This window comes from Lagenorhynchus albirostris, chromosome X (genome assembly GCF_949774975.1).
Source record: "Lagenorhynchus albirostris chromosome X, mLagAlb1.1, whole genome shotgun sequence".
Lineage (NCBI taxonomy): Eukaryota > Metazoa > Chordata > Mammalia > Artiodactyla > Delphinidae > Lagenorhynchus > Lagenorhynchus albirostris.
In genome coordinates, this window is record NC_083116.1 from 44011884 (window position 1) to 44018916 (window position 7033).

The window sequence follows — 7033 nt, forward strand, 5'->3', positions numbered from 1 at the left end:
GCTGTATTAGAGTATGGGGTTCTATATTTGTTGATTATGTTAAGATTATTAATTGTGCTATTCAAATATTTTGTATTCTTATTGATTTTTGTCTGATTTTATACTGAGAGAAGTCTGTTCAAAATCTCCCATGACAATTCTGCCATGGAACTATACAATAATGATAATGAACAAATTGAAACTGTATGCAACCACATGGATGAATCTCACAAATATAAAGTTGAGTGAAAAGAAGGCAGACACAACATAGCATGGAGTGGATGATTCTATTTAGATAAAATTCAAAAACAGGCAAAACTACTCTATGTTTTTAGAAGTCTGAATAATGGTTATTCTTGGTAGGGAGAGAGGGTTTAGTGACTAGAGGGGGATAACATTGGGGCTTCCGGGGTGCTGGTAATGTTCTCTTTCTTGATCTGGGTTCTGGCCACACAAATATCTTCATTTTGTGAAAATTTATCAAGGTGTACATTTATGGTTTGTGCACTTTTCTGTCTGTTACATCTCCTAAAGCTTACTTTAAAATAAAATAGTCAACCTCACCAGTGATTAAATTCTGCAAATTCAAACAACAGTGAAATATTATGTTTTCTCACCAGAATTATAATTCTCTGTATTTGTATACAGGTAGACAAATGAATACTCCTTTGCATAATTGTCTGGAGTATAAACTAGTACAATTTTTTGAATGAATATGTGTATTAGAAAGTTTTTAAAATGTGTATACCTTTGAACCCAAGAATTTAATTTCTGGAACAGCATCCCAAAGAAATGAGAAAACAAATGCACAAACATGTATTCATAAAGATGCTCATTGCAGAGTTATTTATAATTCTATGATTCTAAACAACTTGAATATCCAGTAGGGGATAGGTTAAAGAAATCATGATACTTTCATATAATAGAGTACAGTGTAGTCTTTAAAAACTATAACAGAACTAAAATTTTTCAATGGAAATATATTTATGATATACATTATTTTTAAGTAAAAATAAGTAACAAGATGATATGTATATTATGGGTTTTTTATTCAAATACATATGTATATACACATATATACAAACATACAGGGAAAATTCTAGATTGATATATATACATATAAAATAAAATGTTAACAACGTGAAATGTCCCTTTTTGTCTCTACTGATACTCCTTGCTTTAAAATCTACTTTATCTGATGTTGCCATGGCTACATCAGATTTCTTTTGTTAATATTTGCATGGTATATCTTTTTCCATCCTTTTACTTTCAAACTTCTGTGGCTTCATATTGAAGGTGAATCTTTTCTAAGCAACAAATAGTTATTTTTTTAATCCAGTCTGACAAGTTTTGTCTTTTGATTGGAATGTTTAGGCTGTTCACCTGTAAATTTGTGGTATATTTGGGCTTGAATCTACCATCTTACTGTTTGATTTCTACCATATTTGTTCTGCCTGTTCTATATTGTTCTTTCTCTTTTCTCTTGCCCTTTTTTGGATTGCTTAATATTTTTAAATTCTATTTTCCTTCTCTATTACCTTGTTAATTATACATTTTTTACTATTATTTCAGTGGTCACCCTAGAGATTATGAAATGTGTCCTAGGCATTATTAAACTCTAATACAAATAATTTTACCACACTGTCTGACATAAAGTGCTCCTAAAATATTTGATCCCTTACCTGCATTCCCCACTTCCATCTGTGATTTCGAAGCCTGTGCTTTTCTGTCTATATATCACTGCGTTGGAAACCTAATGATGTCAGTCCTACACTTCAGCCCTTTAACACAAGGTAGGGGTTTTTATCTCCCTTTCCTCATCTCATCAAAAGAAGTTGAACTGGCACCCATATGCATGTGTCACTTCCAAGCAACTATAACATAGTCAATCTTGATCCCTGGAATTCCATCATCTAAAAGGGTAAATGTGGTAAAATTGGGAAGTTGTGCATGTCAAGTCAGGGTAAGAACCCAGACTGGATTCAGGAAACTGGAAATGTTTTTACCCCATCTCGACCTATCTTCATTTATAGGTCACTTGATATTCTTGGCTCTACCACTAGATGTCAGCAAATTCTAGAAAGGGATGGGTTGTTCAGGGTGTAGGATTCAGGGTGTTTATTCCTATTCTCTTTCTGTTTTAATGTATTTTCCAAACGTTCTACAAAAAAAAAAGAGGTATCACTTAAATTCTAGGAAAAAATATAATTAATATTACCCATATCAGGCACTTACTAGCACCATATCCATTCCTCTTTGTTATAGAGCAAAATAATACAGTTTATTATCACTACCAAGCTATCAGTGGGTATCTTACTTCTGTAAATCAAGTATCTTTCCCAAAGACAAGGCTGGTTCTCACTCTCCCCAAGACTCAGTTTCCACAACTTTAAAATGAGGATAACAATTCTCCCCCAAAGTGTTGATCAAAGTATGTAATGCCACCATGTAGGTGCGAGAGCCAAGGTCTGTGCAAATCGATCCCCACCCAGTTCAAGAGATACACAGCAAACACAGGAGTACTGTAGGGAGTAGCCCACAGTGCAGGTTGCCCAGAACACAGAGCACTTGGGAGACAAAACTGGAAACGTAGTCTGGATCCATGGGGTAGAGAATGCAAGCTGGGGAAAGGAGTTTGAAGTTCTCTTGGTAGGTAGTGCATTGCTTCTGAGAGTGTTTGTGTAATTATATCAGGGTCCACTTTAGGGAAACTACTATGGGCAGCTGTGTGTAAAATGGCCTGGAGAGAGGCAGGTGGAAGGTTTGGGAAGCCATTACAGTGGTATGATACTTGGGGGCTTAAACCACCTGCTTTTTCCAGGGGGCCTTCTCTACAGTGTGGACAGTCAGCAGAGCTTGATGAAAACTGGGGGTGGGGGAAGGGGTGGGGCAAGAGAGAGGTTGATAGATCTATGCATAACGCATATATGAAACTAAATAGATATCCTTTTAGTCTTTTTATATAAAAAAAATCAAGCACAATTTCAAGCACATATACAATAAGTATATGTACTGCTTAACAAGCAACTTTAAAAATAACATTTTGTTTACTCTAAAAAAATGGCTTTTCATTAGAAAAGAGAAAAATATGAAGACAGATGCTGCCTAGGGATCAGAATCAGAGTTGCAATTCTGAAGGTCTCGGTACCAGAGGCTTTGCAAGTGGAGGAGAGAATGGAGAAGGGACTTGGCCTTGGCCTCACAGCCAGGTCTTTGCAGAATTTACCACCCGCTGGCAGCAATCGCTCTGAACATAAGACATTCAGCGGTCTCTAAGCCCTAAAACTAGACATCAACCTCCTGCCTGAATTGAAGAGAAAGCTGCATGTGTGAAGACATTTGAGACATAGAAACAGACACATACACAGATACACTGTCAAATCAGTTGCTTTAACCTACTCTTTTCTCAACAAACAAGTATATTGTGAACACATTTCCAAAACATAACATATGAGTACATAATTTTCATCAGTTGGGTCACATATTTTTGCTCTTTAGTAATTTTTATCTTAATAAATTGTCCTGAGTATAAATTTCAAACAAGGCAAATATGTATATGTGTAAATTGAAATTATCCTATAATCCCATCTGCCTGACCCTCAGTCCTTTTTTGTTATTATTTATTTATTTATTTGGCTGTGTCGGGTCTTAGTTGTGGTGGCATGTGGGATCTAGTTCCCTGACCAAAGATCAAACCCAGACCCCTGCATTGGGAGCGTGGATTTTTAGCCACTGGACCACCAGGGAAGTCCTGACCATCAGTCCTTGACCCAAAGATATTCACTGAAAATAGACAGATGTCTATTCTTCAGGTGTGTTTCTCTGTATGTAATTTATTAATGTATAATTACATATAATCATATATTTACATAAAATATACTAAAATGCACATATTCTTCAAAATTATAATCATGTTATACATATAATTCTGCAACTTGCTTATTTCACTAATATGACTTCTATTATTTGCTAATGTTTATTAGCCACAAATATTGGTCCTCTAGTGAATTTTCTGTTGACATCATTGACCTGTTGGTTAGAAAGTCTGCCTAACATAGCAGAAATATAAACCCCATGGAGTTTGCAAATATTTTCTCTCTACTTTTCACATAACTTTTCTTTTTTCCTGATATACAAAGTATTTTACATTTTTCAATATTATTGACTAAAATTATACAGTTATATATAAAATTATTCAAAATAAAGTTTATTTTTAAAATAAATAGAAGTCACACCCATTAGGATGGCTATTATATTTTTTAAAGCAGAAAATAACAAGTGTTGGTGAGAATGTGGAGATATTAGAATTTTGTGCATTGCTGGTGGGAGTGTAAAATGGTACAGCTGCTGTGACAAACAGTATGGAGTTTCCTCAAAAAATTAAAAATAGAATTACAGTATGATCTAGCAATCCCACTTATAGGTATATACCCAAAAGTAGTGAAAGCAGGGATTCAAACAAATATTTGTGCACCAATATTCATAGCAGTATTATTCACACTGATAAGACTTTCTCCTTCACCAAATTTTAGTTGGGTTCCTCTGAACCTTTTTCTCAGCTAGGTCTCAACCTTTGGACTCTTGTGTTAATCCTTGCATAGCCCAATTTTGACAAAAATCCTGCTAAGTCTACTTAGCAAGAATCCCCACTCCCAATATCTGATCACCATGGCCTGCCTTCAGCAAGAACCCTGGTCAGGTTGGTTTAACCAGAATCCCTCCCCTGCTTCAATTTTCCATCCACTGACTCCCCACTCTGCTCCTAGGCTATGAACCTGTATTTGCCCATGATGTACTCAGAACTGAGCTCAGTTATAATCTGAGGTTTCTTTACTCTTATTACAATAGTTCCTGTATAAAATCTGTTCTTAATACTTTACTATACAGCTCTGGTTTTCTTTAATAGCAGAAGCCAAAAGATGGAAACAACCCAAATGTCCACCAATGGATGACTATCATACAGTGGAATATTATTCAGCCTTAAAAAGAAATGGAAAAAAAAAAGAAATGAAATTCTGATACATGCCAAATGAAAGAAGACACACACACACACACACACACCCTAAATACTGTATGATTACACTTACATGAGGCACCTGGAGTAGTCAAATTCACAGAGACAGAAAGTAGAATAGTGGTTACCAGGGGCTGATGGAACAGGAAATTAATGTTTAATGAGCATGGAACAAGATGAAAAGAGTTCTGGAGATGGACGGTGGTGATGGTTGTACAACAATTTGAATGCACTGTACCACTGAACTGTGCACTTTAAAAAGATTATAATGGTAAATATTATGTATATTTATAAATAAATAAATAATACAGTCCATTGTAATAGAAATTGAGCAATACCCTGGGGAGCATCCAGTGCCAGCCCCTAGAGAGATTAGAGCACTCAGAGCTCAGGCAGCTTCAAGACACAAAGGACAAAGCTTTAGAGTAAATTCAAGGCTTCACTATTTCTCTCTCTTAACCCAGCCCACACTCAAGTACAAGGATTACGCATGCACGTGCATGAATACTAGGAAGCGTGGTTCATTGGAGCCATCTCTTTTTTTCACAATTTATATACATATTTTCCCTTTACTTCTTTTCATTCACTTGGATACTTAATCTATCCATATGTTCTAACTTAGTTATCTCAATTACAGACTTAAGGAATGGGACTCTATCAAGAGTCACTGTCAAATCTCGCTTTATTTTGAAAATGGATGACCTAAGTAAGTGGTTCTTTCTCACGTTCATGGCCCTTTAATATGTCTTCTTCCTAGATTCTGTGTGCTGGACTAGTGGATATATATTGCTTCACCTCTACAGACATCATAAGCTAGAGGGGAAGAGGGTGGGGGACTGGACGAAATAGGTGAAGGGGATTAAGAGGTACAAACTTGTAGGTATAAAATAAATAAGCCACCTGGATGTAATGTACACATAGGGAATATATTCAATAATATTGTTATAAGTTTGTATGGTGACTGATGGTAACTGGACTTATTATGGTGATCACTTCATAATGTATAAACTATTGAATCACTATGTTGTACACCTGAAACTAATATAACATTATATGTTAATTATAACTCAATTAAAAAAACACAGGTTTGCTTTTTGAAAAATAACTTAGACTGAAAGAAACAATCATATCAAGTCCGTAGAAAGAGATGACACACAGAATCAAAATGATGATCTTTTTATAGCTGCTCTCATCTCAGGGCTCATTTTTAAATAGGTTCTTAACAATTTATATTTTTTATTAGGGTTCACAGTCTGCTAAATAAAAGCAGTAATAAGATATTTCATAAAGTATCATACAATTTAAATCTTATGAACTTAATTTCATAAAAACTTAGGTGCATATTCATACTGGCTACCCTAAAAATGCTGTTTCATCTATGGCCTAAAATAATGTATAAGAGATTTAGTTCCACCACTAAAAACAATCCCATCACTACATTTTTTGCATGTTTTACAACAAAAAGTTTGTGCTCTTAATCAAAAAGATCCACAGACTAATTCAACATGTAAAAAATAATTTTACACAAACACCAAGAAAACCTTTCAAACTCACTTTTATTTTCCTTTTTCTTCCTCACAGAACTTCTCCATACATCACATTTCTTGCAGCTATAAAGTCACTTGATGTTGGTCAGGTACCATTTTATGCCTAAACTTTGCTGGCATGAAAATATGGCACTTAACCAGTGTTAAATCTATAAAATATTTATATAGGGCAGCACACTAAGGTTTATACACTTGGCAATTAAACCATATCAAAATAGGACAAGACCCCCATTCTACATGTTTCAAATCAAGTGTTCACAGTCCCTATCTGGTGACTGTCCACTGATTCAAAAGGCAGCAGAGGCAACAGGCAGTTACTTCAAAGGACATTGAACACTATGATCTAGAAGCACCTTATGATGTTACCCCAGTGTCATGTACCACCCTACCTTTGTCCAGGGTGGTCTCATAATTCTAGAATGGCAGGTCCAGCTGATACAAAATAAAGACAGACAACATAACATTTAGTCTGTGGAGATATCCTAACTCATTA